Source organism: Macaca fascicularis, chromosome X (assembly GCF_037993035.2).
Source record: "Macaca fascicularis isolate 582-1 chromosome X, T2T-MFA8v1.1".
In the NCBI taxonomy this organism is placed as follows: Eukaryota; Metazoa; Chordata; class Mammalia; order Primates; family Cercopithecidae; genus Macaca; species Macaca fascicularis.
In genome coordinates, this window is record NC_088395.1 from 17,709,107 (window position 1) to 17,726,401 (window position 17,295).

The 17,295-nt window shown below is 40.0% G+C and overlaps 1 protein-coding gene and 1 long non-coding RNA gene across 2 annotated transcripts in view; one reads left to right on the top strand and one right to left on the bottom strand.

Moving 5' to 3' along the window:
* Positions 1-343, bottom strand: part of RAI2 (retinoic acid induced 2) — a 63,345-nt gene extending 63,002 nt beyond the window's left edge. Inside the window, exon 1 of the mRNA XM_045383218.2 lies at positions 140-343. The gene's annotated coding sequence lies outside the window, so the exon portion shown is untranslated. The remainder of the gene's footprint in view (positions 1-139) is intronic.
* Positions 99-15,904, top strand: LOC135969304 (uncharacterized). Its single transcript, XR_010584465.1, has 2 exons — positions 99-2,321; positions 15,519-15,904. It is a non-coding gene; the product is annotated as an uncharacterized lncRNA (long non-coding RNA).
* The last annotated feature ends 1,391 nt before the right edge of the window (positions 15,905-17,295 follow it).

Consider the following 17,295-nt stretch of genomic DNA (forward strand, 5'->3'; position numbering starts at 1 on the left):
GCCCCCGGGAGCAGGCCCCTCCCCGGGCGCCGGGCCCCGCCAGGCGCGCCCAGCCCGGCGCGCCCCCTGCGTCCCAGTGGCAGCTCCGCGGGGAGGGCGGGGGTGACCCCGGCCCGCACGGGGGCGCCGCGCCCGCTACCTCGCAATCGCGGCCGCCGCCTCCAGGAAGCCGCGGGGTGGTCGCGGGTGCGGGAACTCTCCGGTCTGGCCTCGCCGCCGGCCGCCTGAAGGGGGTGCGCCGCGGTGGGAGCCGCCGTCGCCGCTGTCACCGAGCCGCTGTCGCCGCCGCCGCTGCTGGTTGTGCGTGAGCGTGTGTACGCCTGTGTCCGGGCGAGTGTGTGTCTGCGTGCGGCGCCCGGCCTTTACTATATACACCAAGGGGTGGGAGGAGGCGGGGAAGGGGAGGGCTTGGGGGAGGCGGCGGAGGAGGGGGAGCAGGAGGGGGGCTAAAGGGTACCCGAGGAGGCGGCGGCGGAGGAGGGACAGGTGATCTCGCCCACGGGGAGGGCGTGGCCGTGGGCGGCGCGGGGTGCCAGGAGGAAGGGGTGTCCGGGGCGGGGAGGGGGACCTTGGGGGGAACGCCGGGGGAGGGCCTGAGGAGCTGGGACCCTACTGCCTCCCGGGGGGCTGGGGACCATTCCAGACCCCAGGATGGAGAAGAGCGAAGAACAGAGCCCAGGAGGGAGGAAGTGGCTGGCTGATGGAAGCGGGGGAGGTGGGAAGGGCCCAGCGATCACCCGAAAATGCCAATTGTGATACCGGTGAAGAAAATGCCAATTGTGATACCGGTGAAAGATGCTTCTCACAAGGTGGGAGATTAGGAAAGATCAAATTAGTCCACCTACATAATGTAATTTCCATCCAAGAGGTGATTCGTGTATAAATCTAACCTTTATTAAGCGCCTAGTGTTTGCCAGATACTGGGCTAAGAACTGGAGTTACAGGGACGGTGACTGTATGATTGCTGACCAGTAAATAAGTAGTAGGTGTCAGTTGTACTATTGATCATTTTAAAATTGAAAACAATAAATCCTTAGAATTCTTGAGACAGCCAAGGAAGCAACCAAATTAGTTTAATGATTCTCCAAAGATGTAAAGATTTTTTCTATTAATCAAAACAGGATGAAGATATTTGAGAGAGAATAGCAGAGCAGAAATTCTTTAATCGGAGCACAGAACAAAATGAATCTAGCTGTTCTTGGCAGTCTCGAGCCCCCTGAAGTTCCAATACTATGTGTATTAACCATGACTTTCCTCTTATCAAATCTGAGTTTTATAACACAGTTTTTAATTAGTATGGGAGCCTGAACTTGTGTTTGAAAGGCTCTATTCTAACCATGTTGTGTTGCAGGCATAAGGTGGTAGTAACTGAGGCTGAATGATGACTGTGTTGAGCACTTTTGCCTTTGTGGACTCCTTCCTCCATAGAAAGATATTACAAATTACATTTTACAATTGCATTGGTGTAAAGATGAATATAATAGTATTATATATTAAAACAGTTTCTTCAACCTAAAAAACATTTTTTCTTCTGATTTTAAAAGAAATTAAAAGATTGATGTGGGTGCCTAAAAGTACCATGAGCCCCAGGCACTGTGTCTACTGTGCTTAAGGGAGAAGTCAGCCCTGGTAGTACCGTTCCTTGATACTGAATTTCCTCTTTTGAAAAATAAGAGTTAAATTAAGGAGTACCCAGACCATACAGGGGTGGAAAGACACACAGTGCAAGTTTAAGAATTGATAATAATGAATATCAACAGAAAGTGTCAGTTTCTACTTGTTTCAGTCAGGTTTTGGGGAGTTTAAAATCAGCCCCAACTAATTAATGATACCTGTGGAAATATTTGTCTATGAATGTGTCTTCAATCATTTCAGTAACCAAAGACTTCCTCTATAGAAGTTCTTGGATAAGGTATGTGAGGTCTCGGTTGCCAAGACCTAGTCTGAATACAACTAAAGACACAGCTGGGCAATTATAATTGGGCAAGTTCATGGATGAAAGATCCATAAAGGTTTTGTGTGTGTTGAGGGGGTATGTGTGTATAAGGTAGGGACTGATATCCTGGAAGGCAATTACTAGCCTATTTCTTTTGTTGGCCTCATCGCAACCCTGGGTTAATGTTTGATCCTCACTGGCAGTTGTGATTCATATTTGCTGCCCTTTGAGGTGCTTGTGTTTTCAGGAAAGATTATATTGATTCAGATTAATGCAGAAGAAATAGGCATCATGGCCCCCATTCCCAAAGAAATGTACAGTGGCACCCTTCTGCCTTTTCATCCTGGCTGCCCTTGCAAAGAGAAGAAAAAAAGGTTCATAAAGGGTAGGTCTGGATTTGTGTGTGCTTGTGGGGCGGTGCTTTGGGACAGAAATAGGACATTAATGTGGAATAATTTTGTTCATACAGTTAAAGGGGTGCCTAAGAAAATGGAGGGAAGAAGGAACATGCCAAAACAGCAGGAAAGAACAACCTCAAAATCTTCCAGGATGGGTCAGGATGATTTTTGAGATCTGTAATTGTAATATTTGGTGATTTTAAATAAGTACCCAATAAATTTCCTATCCCAGATCTTATTCTTTTTATCCATATCCTGCTTCTCTAATACAGCATCTCCTTATAATCGAGTTTTCACATACTTGCCAGATGGGCGATTCGTTTGTTTATCCAATAAACATCTATTAAGCACCTACTAGCTGCCCAGTCACTGAGCTAAGGATGAGGGTTAGAGATATGGTGAATATGTGGTTTCTGACTGCAGTATGCTCACAGATTAATAAGAACTGTTAATAATACAATGTGACATTATGTGGTACATGGTGAGTTATAAAATAGGCTGGGTGAACACCCAAGGAGTAGGCCTATTCCTGCACTGGGAAGGAATAGGGAATGGCATGGGGCAGGGAAGTCAGAAAAGATTGCCAGAGATGTTGACAGTTGCTGAGCACTGAGAGATAAATAGAAGTTTCCAAAGTAAACAAAAGGCATTATAAATGAAGGGAACTGAAGCTGGGACACAGAACACTATTTAGAGGCTGCAGATATTTTGTAAGTCCAGAGTAGAGGCTGTGAGGAATAGTAGAGGAGGGGGAAAAAGAAGCTACAGGTCACTTGAGGTCCCTGGTCTGTCCTGTCAAGGAGCTTTTCCTTGTATTCAGTGAGAACCATTGAAAGGCTTTAATAAGCAAGGGAGTGACAAGGAAAGATTTGGATTGAGGAGTGATCACTCTGTTGGTTGGTGTGGAGGGCTGATCAGAGGGAGGTGAGATTGGCAGCAGGGAGACCAGATAAGAGAGGCTGTTGCAATGATTGGTCGTGCCAGCAGAGATGAAGAGTAGGAACTTGAATCAAGTGGTACTTGGGATGCTGAATCGACAAGGCTTGATGATGGAGGAAACAGGAGTAAGGGTGACTGACACCTGGTTTTCTGACTTGTGTGACAGAGTGGGTGGGGGCGTGGTCACTGAGATAGAGGTCCCTAGGAAGAGAAGCAGATTTGGGGCTGGCACTGACGAGTGTCATAGGTTCCCCCAGAAGCATATCCTGAGACAAGGATTCCAGTGCAGAAAGTTGATTTGGGAAGTGAAGGAAACACTGTAGGGGAGGACGGAAGGGAGCCAGAGGGACGGCTGTCAATGGGAGGCATGTTCTCAAGGCCAGTTACCACTGTGAGCAACAGGAGCTTAATCCCACAGGCAAACTCTTGGACAGGATACAAAGCACCCACTCCAGAGGTGAAGAAGCTAGTTAAGAGCGGTCCAAGGGGTGCCGATTTTCTGGCAATTCCAACCTGCCACCCAGCATAGGCAGAAGTTCCTTCCCAAACACAGAGAGAAGATCCTGGCAGCTGGATGTCTGTGGAGCACATTGAAGTGGTAGCACCCAAGGGATATGGGTGGTGCATCATCAGTATCTGCTCCAGGGAGTTCTGTTTAGGACATCTCGAATTGGAGGTGCCTATTGATTAGCCACGTAGAGATGTCCAGTAGGTATTTGAAAGAGCAGATCTGGAGTTCAAAATTTAAGTTGCAGACCAAGATTTTGGAGTTGTTAGGCCCCGGGTGTTGGTTGAACTGGGATTACTTGGTGAACTCTGTAGAAGACATATGTGAATTGGGCTGGTGGCTGAGCCCTTCACCCTGGGGTGCACCAACACAATCTGACCTCATCTTTATGAACATGTGGGTTTCTCAAGGGATTCCTGAAAGCCCTGAAATTGTAGATGTCAGTTTAATGCTCACCGGTGTGAATGCACCTGGGGAAATTGCCTATTGCTTTCAAGAGATTCTTAACGGGTCTATATTTTACTGAAGTGGAATAATGTATTTAAAATGGAAACTTTGTTTTACAAATGTTTTTGTGGTTAATAATATTTACTGGGTGATTGAATGAGGCAGGCATTTGAAAACATAATTAAGGCAGAAGGAGGAGAAATGCTGAAGAAAATGCAAGGGATAACTGAAGCACAGAGGACTGAAATCAAACCCAGGTTTGGGGAAATAGGATGGAAAGCATTTAGAGAAACAGTCCGATGAGAATGACATTTTTACCTGAGGAATGTTCAGAGCTCATGAGGTGAGGGAAAGGTTTTGACTATTTGGATGGGACAGAGACATCTAGTGCGCTCTGCATGGAGGTAGGGAGTTTCAGTATTCTTCATTTGAGGACTTCCTATGAACTGTTTTATGCACTTTGGATAAAATTAGCAAAGACTGGATCAAAGGATATGTGAGTTGGTCCTTCAGTTAGGCAATCAATAAGTATATACTGAACAGCTATTACTTTAAAGTACTAAGCCACGTGCTAGAAAGTAAAGAATAATAAAGTACCATCCCCGCACTGCATCGAAGCCCCTCATTGTCCAGTTGTAGCTCTGTCTAGTCTCACAAGCAGTAAAGCATTGCATTTCATAGAGATTTTCGAGAAATTATCACGAGTAAGAAGCAGGCTCATTATAAAGGGCTTTGCTTGTGTCTGCTGTATTCTGTATTCTCCATTTTTCTTTCCTAACAGAACACTAATATTCAGACATCCATCCCTCTTCTGTGAAACCTATGTACCTTAGAATTTCATCCTATATTTAGGGTGGGTCTATTTGAGCTAAGAAAATTTGCATCCCTCCTGCTATAATTAGGACCAAATAAACGAGAGGAGAGATTTGCTGAGGATTTCCAGCTAAGTTCTGACTCTCTAGAGCATCCCTCCCTCTCCCGATGGATGTGAGGCTAATGTAACTCCATTTGCAACTGGCAGCAAAAACATTATGCAGGTGACCACATAGTTGATCACCTAAACCAGGATGCTACTGAGGGTGAAAGGGGTTGCTATTAACAACTATGTCAGGGGAAGAGGCATGAACTGGGTCTTTCCAGTAAACCAGGATGGATGGTCACTGTTATGCTAGGAACCAGGCCTAGAAAGGAGCTGATGCTCAAGGCATCACAGCAAAAGTAGAGAAAGAACTTAGGACCGTGGCTAGGTTGTGGAACTACTAGAATAAGCAGTTCTAGAACCACCCAACCATGCGCTTCTGGTTATGTAAATTATTACACTGCTTTATAGGTTAAGCTTCTTTGAGTCAGGTCTCTATCACTTGTAATTTCATTGAAAGCATCCTAAGACATACATGCAGTAACTGGGTTATCTTTGTTTTGTTTTACCTCCAATTCTGGGGGTAAAGACCATTCTTGAGTCAAGCAATCTGACAAAAACAAGTGAAAGGAAGAAGTAGGTTACGGATTGTCATGGTAAACTGACTTTAAAGTCAAATGAAAGCGATAATCTAAACTAGAACGCGGGTGAAGGCCTTCTGTGCATGCGGCGGTTTCTGTTCTAGCCGCGCCTTCAAGGCACACTGCTGCCTCTGATGGAGGGCAAGACTCCTGTGCAAGGGGTCAGGATGGGGAACATCTATCCCCTGCTCTGTCACTGCTCTAAGTGGCTTCGAGTAAGCTGTCCTCTTCCTCTGGGACGTAGGTGCCTCACACCAGTGGTTGCCATCCTTCCCCTAGCATCTCATCTCTCTGAGTTGATGGTGCACATTGAGGGAGGCCTCGTGGCTTACACCTCCTGCAGATGCCACTTTAGTCCTCCCGGTGTGGGCAGCCTGCAGTAAGTAGTTGGTAAACTCACTGCTATCTCCCCTCCCACTTGGGCTTGCTCTCTTACTTCGAAGGAGTTGGAACAGCCACATCTCCTACAAGGATCATGACCGTCAAACACATCTTCCTTTTCGGTGTGGAGGGAGGATGTGGGCAGAGTGGGGTTGGGATTGGAGTCATGAGACTGTCACTTGAGGCCACCAGGGTTTGCCCAAATCCATGGAGAGCCCTGTACAAGCCACGTGAGAAGCCAGGCTGCACGAGACAGAGTAGGGTCCATGAAGGTCACCAAGGAAGGACCAGAACACAATTATAGCCCCAACAGAGAGTTGAAGTCAGGGCCATGAAATTATAAGGCAGGGGATGTCAGTGAAGTGAAAATTACACCCAGATTTGTTTTGGAGCAGTGAATTTTCTTGCTGGATGGGACACCTGTGCCAACTGTGGCATGAGAGTGGGTGAAATACTGGCACATCACAGACCAGGGGTAGGAGAGTTCAGAGATGACCCCTCACAACCCAGCCTTCGCATGCAGAACATGAGGCTCAGAGATGTTTGCATGGAATAACTGGATACACACACACAAACACACGCACACAAGCACATGCATGCATGTACACATGCACGTGTACACACACTCACATGCACCCACACACACCTGCACACACATGTAAACACACACATGCACACACATACACACCCCTTCGCACGTGCCAAGTCCTGTTCGCTTTCCAGGTATGAGACTCACCTTTTCCCCTCTTAGAAGTTCATTCACAAATGAGCCCGATTCATATCTGAGTGAGAAAGGAAAAATCGGCAAAATTGCCCTGGACTAATGAGGATTAACAAGCAGAACATTGTCCAAAACAGATCCTAAAAAGTAACTGCGCAGACACTCCAAGTCAGGAGTGTTATTGTTAAAAAGGACAATGGAGTGGCCCATAAATATCCTCAATTGCCCAAATCCACAGGCCCCTGGTGCCCGTCTCTGTGGTGAGTCCGAGATCTAGCTCTGCAGTGGTTGCTTGGGAGAAGAGCTAGTGAGGGCTTTCTCAGCCATCAAACCCATCAGCTTTTGGTAGGGATTAGTTCCCCCCAGAGACACAACCTGTTTGACCCGGCTCACATGCATTTCACGAACAAACAAGAGTGTGGTAGTCAGTTTCACAAATGGTCTGTGCCACAACCTGCATCGCATGCTCCTGCTACCCTCAGCGTGTCCATGGCCTGTTAGGTCTGCTCCAATTCATGTGCTGCAAGTCTCCCCAGTGTAACTGGCAAGGGTTCTGTTACTATAAACTCAAGGAATAAAAGGAGTTGCCAGGTCATTCATTTTTGAACAGGACATCAATGTGTAGCACAAAAGAGACTTTAATAGTTTCATTTTTCTTCGCCTGGGAGAATTTCTCAAATTATAAAATTTTATGAATGGAACAATGTTACAGAAGAAGGAAAAGAGAGCAAGTGTAAAATCTCTCATGTCTAGGCTGGTTAGCATTTTTAATTGCCATTTTTGCATTTGTGGCCTCTTTGTGCCAAGTCAACACCTAATGCTCTCATAAGATCGCTTACCAGCAGCCCCTGCTCACCTTGGCCTCTTTCAAGAGAATTCCCTGATGCTCTTCACCCCTAGGATTATCCTTGCCCAATTTCTGAGCCAGACCACCAGTGTGTTGGGCCCCAGATGAGGCCTGCTTCTCTCTTCTAAGCTCCTCGTGTTCTTGAGGGGAGTATACTAGGCATCGCTCAGCCATGGAGCCTTAGCATTCACCAGTCATCATCCATGACCTCTTCCCACATTGGCCCCATTTATAGAACTAGGCTTCTGGGTCTGATTCTCTTCGTAGCTCTCAAAGCTTCCATTAGAAATGTGGCTTCCAATGCCATCCCTCCCCCCTCCCCCCTCCCCCCTCCCCGTAATAGGCCCCGGTGTGTGATGGGAGTTATACCTGATATAAATGATGAGTTGATGGATGCTGACGAGTTGATGGGTGCAGCACACTAACATCACTAACATGGCACAAGTATACATAAGTAACAAACCTGCACATTGTGCACATATACCCTAGAACTTAAAGTATAATAAAAAAAATAAAAATAAAAATAAATAAATCTGCATTGTCCCAAAAAAAAAGAAAAAGGAAATGTGGCTCCACCACCCAGCCCAATTCACTAAAGTGTCTCCATCAATCTCTGATGTCCACATTTCTGTGCACATGGGAGAGAGTTGGTTTCTCATTCACTGACATCCTGCCTTAAAGGAATAATCCTCAAACTTAACAGGCACGTTTCATAAATAGTGGGCCACTACCATCTTGGATTTCTGTTTCACTCCATCTATTAGATGAGTCCTTGTTTTTTGAAGAATTATTATTTTAGAGGAAATAGAGGTGACATTTTGAAAGCTACACATTATTGCTTCAGAAAATATTCACAATTAATGTAGAAATACTGTAGAATACATATAATTTATTATTTTTAAATGAATGGTTCATTGTAATATTCATTAAATATTAAATATAAGTGTAAAACTTTATTGTATCTTCAGCGTAAACCTTCAATTATAACCACTTTCAGTGATCTTTATATTTCTAGTTTTTCTCTATGCTATTTACTCAACTGAAATAATATTACATGTGGTTTTAGTCCTGTTTTTATCCCTTAACATCTTCAAAGAATAAGCATTTTATCATAGCATTCTAATCACACTACACAATCACCATAAATATTTTTAATGGTGGTATACAATTTTATTAGGTGGATTTATTACCATATACTTAGTTTTCCCCCATTAGAAGTATAAGCCATTTCCAAAATCTGCTGTTAAAAAGAACACTGCAATTAGTATCTTTGTGTATATCAATGTTCCCCATTAATAATTATTTCTCAGCATAAATACACAGCTGTAATATTTCTGGGGCAGACTCAGAGACATGAACATGTTGCCAAACTGATTTTGAAAAGGATTTATGAGGTCTGAGACCACCTGCCTTGTGAGGACTCACCAGTCTGAGCCAAAAAATTTGACTCATTTTGTTTTAAAATGTACTTCTCTGATTACTAGAGAGGTGAGCCATTTTTATTTGTGTGCTTGCTGCTTCAATATCCAAGTCTTTATTCACTTTTTCGTTAAATCACAGTGTTTGCGTCTTATTGGTGTGTATGTGTCATTTGCTTAATGCAGAATAGATGTTTGTCATAATTGCAACAAATATATACTCTATTTTCTTTTCATTCCATGAGTGTGGCTACTATTTTATATAGATAAGATTTTTATTTTTGTAAAGTTAAATGTATCCATCTTTTGTGTTGTGAAGCCTTCTATTATTTGAGTAAAAACTAATAAATCCTAACTAATTCAATATTTATTCATTTAAATTTGTTTGGTATTTATTGTAAGGTAGATTCTAATTGTATCATTTTTTTCCCCAAGTAGTTGGCCAATTGTCTTAACGCTATTTAATATGAAATATCTTCTTCATTAATTTGTGCTTTCTATTTTAGCAAATAATAAGCTAATATTTAAAAGATTCTAATTCGGGGCTGTCAGTTCTGTTTTGTCGCTCTGTCTCTCTTTTTTTAAGATAAAACTTTTTATTCTGAGATAATTATAGATTCACATGCAGCTGTAAAAAAAAGAATACAAAGAGATCCCCTGTATCATTTACCCAATTTTCCCGATTGGTAATGTCTTGCAAAACTATAGTGCTATGTCACAACCAGAATATTGACACTGATACAATTCACAATCTTATTAAGATTTCTCCAGTTTTATTTGTAGTCAGGTGTGTGTGTGTGTGTATGTGTGTGTGTATTTGGTTGTATGCAATTTTATTACATGAGTAGGTTTGTGTATCTACACTATAGTTAATATATAGAACATTTCCATCACAACAAGGATCTCTCTTATTGCCCTTTTATAGCCACATCCACCTCTCTTCCTCCCCTCCATCCCATCCCTACCAATGGCAACCACCATTTTGTTTTCCATTACTAATTTTCTTTTCATTTAAAAATGTCACATAAATGAAAGTATACAGTACATAACCTTTTAGGATTGGTTTTTTTCACTCAGAATAATTCACTGGCAATTCATCCACATTGCTGTGTGTATCAACAGTTCATTGCTTGTAATTGCAGAATAGTATTCCATTGGGACATACATACCATGGTTTATTTAACCATTAACCTGTTGGAGCATATCTGGGCTGTTTTCAGTTTTGGTCTGCTGCCAGCTTTGGGCTACTATGGATAAAGCTACTATGAACATTCCTGCATGGGTTTTTATGTGAACCTAAGTTTTCATTTCTCTAGGATAATGCCCAAAAGTTCACTTGCTGAGTTGTATGGTAATTGAATGCTTGATTTTTTAAGAAACTGCAAAACTGCTTTATAGAGTTGTTGTAACATTTTATATTCCCACCAGAAATGTATGAATGAACCAGTTTATCCACATACCTGCCAGTTTTTGGCATTAGAACCATTTTTATTTTAGCCATTCTAATAGGTGTGTAGTGATAGCTCATTGTGGTTTTAATTTGTATTTCTCTAACAGCTAATGATGTTAAACATCTTTTCTTGTGCTTGTCTACCACCTGTATGTCCTCTTTGGTGAAATGTCTGTTCATACTTTTTGCCCATTTTATGATTGAATTGTTTGGGTATTTATACTGTTGAATTTTGAGAGTTCTTTATATATTCTAGTTATTATTTGTCAGGTGTGCGGTTTGCACATATTTTCTCTCAGTCTATATCTTGTCTTTTTATCCTTTTAATATGGTCTTTTACAGAGCAAAAGATTTTACTATTTATTTATTTATTGCCTATGGATGTCCAATTGCTCTAGCACTACTTTTTGAAAAGGCTATTTTTCCTCTTTTGAGTTGTTTTTGCACCTTTGCCAAAAATCAGTTGGCCATATTTGTGTGAGTATTTCTGGATTCTTTATTCCATTCCACTTACCTATGTTTCCATGTGTCTGCCCCTCCACCCACACATACTATCTTGATTACTGTTGCTATATAGTAATCATTAATATCAGGTAGAGTGATTGCTTCGACTTTATTCTTCTTTTTCAAGCTAATTTGAACTATTCTAGTTATTTGGTGTTTCAATATAAATTTTAGAATAAGCTTGTCCATGTCTATACAAAATTTCCTGGGATTTTGATAGGAATAGCTTTCAATCTACAGATCAAATTGAAAAGAAATGACAACTTTAGTATGTTGAGTCTTCTAATTCATTAACTGAGAATGTATCACCATTTATTAAGGTCTTCTTTAACGTCATCAGCACATTGTCATTTTTCAGTTAAATTTAGACCTAAGTGTTTCACTTTCTTTGCAGTGATTGTAAGTGGTATTGTGTTTTAAATTTCTGCTTCCATATGCTCTTTGTTAGTATATAGAAATAAGATGGATTTTTTGTGCTCATCTTATGTTCTGTGACCTTCCTAAACTCAATTATTGCAATTATTAATTCTAGAATATCTTTTTATGTTTTAGAAATTCCTTGGAATTTTCTACATAAGCAATCATGTCATCTGCGAATAAGAACAGTTTTGTTTCTTTCTTTCCAATCTGTATGCCTTTATTTCTTTTTCTTGCTTTACTACAGTGGCCAGAACTTCCATTAATATGTCGAGTATGAATGGCAGGAATAGACATCTTTACCTTGTTTCTGATCTTAGGGAGAAAATATTGAGTCTTTCACCATTAAGTATAATGTTTTCTATAGGTTTGCTGTACATACTCTTTGTCAAGTGGAGATAATTCTTCTCTCTTCCTAACTGGCTGAGAACTTTTATGATGAATGAGTGTTAATTTTGCCAAATGAGTTTTTTGCATCACTTAATATTGATTATCTGATTTTTTGTTTAGCCTGATGATATGATAAGTTACATTGATTTATTTTTGAATATTGTATCATTATTTTATATCTGGAATAAATTTCACTTGCTCCATGTGTATTGTTTTAATACATTGTTGGATTTGATTTACTATTTTGTTAAAGATTTTGGTGTCCAAGTTTATAAACAACATTGATATCTATCTGTACTTTTTTTGTACTATTTGTCTAGTTTTGATATCAGGATATTTGTCTCACAATGTAAGCTGGAAATTTTTTCTCTTATTCAATTTCCTGGAAAAGATTATGTATAATTGGTGTTAATTCTTCTTTAAACGTTTGATAGAGATTTCCAATGAAACTGTCTGGGTCTGGATGTTTCTTTTTGAAGGAGTTTTAAAATTACAAATTCAATTTCTTTAATGGTTATAGGACTATTTATTTAATCTTGGCTGATATTTGGTAGTTTGTGGTTTTGGAGGGATTGGTCAATTTATTCTAAGTTGTTAAATTTATTAGTATAAATTATTTGTAATATCCCCTTATTTTTCTTCTAATGGCTATGAGATCTGTAGTGATAGTCTCTGCTTCATTCCTAATATTGGTGACTTGTTTTTCTTTATTTTTATTTTTATTTACTGTACTAAAATGTTATCAGTTTCATTTCATTTTTTGATGAACCAGCATGTAATTTTATTTCATTTTCACTCATTTTTCTGTTTTTCATTTTATTGATTTCTGCTTTTTATGATTTCCTTCATTCTGCTTGCTTTGGGCTTATTTTACTCTTCCTAGTTTATTTAGGTAGCAACTTAGATTACTGATTCAAGACCTTGCAACTTTTCTAATGTAAGATTTTGATGCCATAAATTTCCCTCTCAGTGCTGCATCCCAGATATTTAGTTATGTTGTATTTTCCTTTTAATTAATTTCCACATTTTTTTATGTTCTTGGAGACAACCTCTTTGACACATGGATTATTTAGAAGTGTGTTGCTTAATTTCCAGGTGTTTAGAGATTTTTCTTGTTCATTCTTTCTGTTATTGATTTCTACTTTGATCCCATTAAGGTCAGAGAACATGCTGTAAATACTTTCAACTCTTTCAAATGTATTGAGATTTGTTTTATGGCTTAAGATATTGTCTATTTCAGAGGCCATTATATGGATAATTGAAAAAGATGTGTATTCTTCTGTTACCGAGTGGGATGTTTTATATATATCAATAGGATCCTGATGGTTGATTGTGTTGTTCAGATCTCCTATATCCTCTCTTATTTTCTTTCTAGTAATTTTATCAGTTGCTGAGATAGAAGCATTGAAGTCCCTAACTATAATTGTGAATTTGTCTATTTCTCCTTTCAGCTGTATTAGCTTAAGCTTTCACTCATTTTAAGGCTCTGTTCTTAGATGCATGTATATTTATAATTACTATAGCTTCTTGGTATATTTACATAATGTCTCTATCTGTAGCAATTTTCTTTGCTCTAAACTTTATCTTACGTTAATATAGGTTCTCCTAATTGTTTTTTGTTTTTGTTGTTGTTGTTTGTTTGTTTGTTTTTTGAGAAGGAGGCTCGCTTTGTCACGCAGGCTGGAGTGCAGTGGTGTGATCTTGGCTCACTGCAACCTCCACTTCCCAGGTTCAATCAATTCTCCTGCCTCAACCTTCCAAGTAGCTGGGATTACAGGCGCCTGCCACCATGCTCTTTTTTTTTTTTTTTTTTTTTTTTTTTTTTTTTTTTAGTACAGGCGAAGTTTTACCATGTTGGCCAGGTTAGTCTTAAACTCCTGACCTCAGGTGATCCACCTGCCTCGGCCTCCCAAAGTGCTGGGATTACAGATGTGAGCCACTGTGCCTGGCTCTAATTGTTTTAATTAATGTTTGCAAAGTATATCTGTCTCTATCCTCTTACTTTTAACCTACCTATGCCCTTGAATTTGAGGGTTTTTTGTAAACCACATATAGTTGAGTTGTTTTGTAAATCCATTCTGTCAATATCTGTCTTTTCATTGGTATATTCAGGCCTTTTACATTTAAGATAATTATTGGTATGTTAGAACCTTAGCCTACCATTTTATTATTTGTTTTATGACTGTTTCCTCTGTTTATCATTCTTCTATTTCTGTCTTCTTGCCTCCCTGTGGGTTACTTGAACATTTTAATAAATCTGTCTTGAATTATTTATAGTGTTTCTGAGTGTATCTCTTTTTATAGCTTGCTTAATTGTTGCTCTGGGTATTACAATATAGATATGTGATGTATCACATTCTACTGGTAGCAGCATTTTGCTACTTCAAGTCAACTGTAGAAACTTTAATTCCATTTAGATCCCTTTAATCTGATTGCTTTCAAATATAAATGTGTTGAGTATCAAGTGATATTATAACTATTGTTTTAATCATTAAATATAATTTATAAAGCTTGTAGGAAAGATAGTCTATTTTATTCACCCAGATTTCTGCTCTTTCTGTTGTTCTTTCCCCCGTCTTGATGCTCCAAGATTTTTTTATTTTATAATTTCCTTTCTGTTTGAAGAATTTCCTTTAGACAATATTTAAGGGTAAGTCTGATAGTGACAAATTCTCTTGGTTTTCCTTCTTCTGCAACTACTTTGATTTCCCTTTCATTCCCAAAGGATATTCTAGATCAGCAATTCTTTTCTTTCAGAACTTTAAGAATATTGTATCACTTCCTTCTGGCCTCCACGGTTTCATATGAAAACCCCATTGTCTTCCATTTGTTTGTGTCCTCTTTTATTTCACTGAGCAGTGGTTTGTAGTTCTCCTTGAAGAGGTCCTTTACATCCCTTGTAAGTTGGATTCCTAGGTATTTTATTCTCTTTGAAGCAATTGTGAATGGAAGTTCATTCATGCTTTGGCTCTCTGTTTGTCTGTTACTGGTGTATACGAATGCTTGTGATTTTTGCACATTAATTTTGTATCCTGAGACTTTGCTGAAGTTGCTTATCAGCTTAAGGAGATTTTGGGCTGAGACAATGGGGTTTTCTAAATATACAATCATGTCATCTGCAAACAGGGACAATTTGACTTCTTCTTTTCCTAACTGAATACCCTTGATTTCTTTCTCTTGCCTGATTGCCCTAGCCAGAACTTCCAACACTATGTTGAATAGGAGTGGTGAGAGAGGGCATCCCTGTCTTGTGCCAGTTTTCAAAAGGAATTTTTCTAGTTTTTGCCCATTCAGTATGATATTGGCTGTGGGTTTGTCATAAATAGCTCTTATTATTTTGAGGTACGTTCCATCAATACCGAATTTATTGAGCGATTTTAGCATGAAGGGCTGTTGAATTTTGTCAAAAGCCTTTTGTGCATCTATTGAGATAATCATGTGGTTCTTGTCTTTGGTTCTGTTTATATGCTGGATTATGTTTATTGATTTGCGAATGTTGAACCAGCCTTGCATCCCAGGGATGAAGCCCACTTGATCATGGTGGATAAGCTTTTTGATGTGCTGCTGAATCCGGTTTGCCAGTATTTTATTGAGGATTTTTGCATCGATGTTCATCAGGGATATTGGTCTAAAATTCTCTTTTTTTGTTGTGTCTCTGCCAGGCTTTGGTATCAGGATGATGTTGGCCTCATAAAATGAGTTAGGGAGGATTCCCTCTTTGAATTCATATGGAACCGCATCTCCAAGACAATCCTAAGCCAGAAGAACAAAGCTGGAGGCATCACGCTACCTGACTTCAAACTATACTACAAGGCTACAGTAACCAAAACAGCATGGTACTGGTACCAAAACAGAGATATAGACCAATGGAACAGAACAGAGTCCTCAGAAATAATACCACACATCTACAGCCATCTGATCTTTGACAAACCTGAGAGAAACAAGAAATGGGGAAAGGATTCCCTATTTAATAAATGGTGCTGGGAAAATTGGCTAGCCATAAGTAGAAAGCTGAAACTGGATCCTTTCCTTACTCCTTATCCGAAAATTAATTCAAGATGGATTAGAGACTTAAATGTTAGACCTAATACCATAAAAACCCTAGAGGAAAACCTAGGTAATACCATTCAGGACATAGGCATGGGCAAAGACTTCATGTCTAAAACACCAAAAGCAACGTCAGCAAAAGCCAAAATTGACAAATGGGATCTAATTAAACTAAAGAGCTTCTGCACAGCAAAAGAAACTACCATCAGAGTGAACAGGCAACCTACAGAATGGGAGAAAATGTTTGCAATCTACTCATCTGACAAAGGGCTAATATCCAGAACCTACAAAGAACTCAAACAAATTTACAAGAAAAAAACAACCCCATCAAAAAATGGGCAAAGGATATGAACAGACATTTCTCAAAAGAAGACATTCATACAGCCAACAGACACATGAAAAAATGCTCATCATCACTGGCCATCAGAGAAATGCAAATCAAAACCACAATGAGATACCATCTCACACCAGTTAGAATGGCAATCATTAAAAAGTCAGGAAACAACAAGTGCTGGAGAGGATGTGGAGAAATAGGAACACTTTTACACTGTTGGTGGGATTGTAAACTAGTTCAACCATTATGGAAAACAGTATGGCGATTCCTCAAGGATCTAGAACTAGATGTACCATATGACCCAGCCATCCCATTACTGGGTATATACCCAAAGGATTATAAATCATGCTGCTATAAAGACACATGCACACGTATGTTTATTGCGGCACTATTCACAATAGCAAAGACTTGGAATCAACCCAAATGTCCATCAGTGACAGACTGGATTAAGAAAATGTGGCACATATACACCATGGAATACTATGCAGCCATAAAAAAGGATGAGTTTGTGTCCTTTGTAGGGACATGGATGCAGCTGGAAACCATCATTCTTAGCAAACTATCACAAGAACAGAAAACCAAACACTGCATGTTCTCACTCATAGGTGGGAACTGAACAATGAGATCACTCGGACTCGGGAAGGGGGACATCACACACTGGGGCCTATCATGGGGAGGGGGGAGGGGGGAGGGATTGCATTGGGAGTTATACCTGATGTAAATGACGAGTTGATGGGTGCTGACGAGTTGATGGGTGCAGCACAGCAACATGGCACAAGTATACATATGTAACAAACCTGCACGTTATGCACATGTACCCTAGAACTTAAAGTATAATAATAATAATAAATAAATAAATTTAAAAATATAAATAAATAAAGTGACGTTCATCTGGGTGAGGGGAGATTATATAGTGCACATGTTAAATTTTGCGTCATGGTAAAATAAAATTCTTCTACAAGCCTGAAACAAACATTCTTACAAATAAGGAGCTGGTTCACGACTGTGAATTGATCCCTCATCGCGTTTCTTCGGAGGTACTGTGTGTGAGTGTGTGT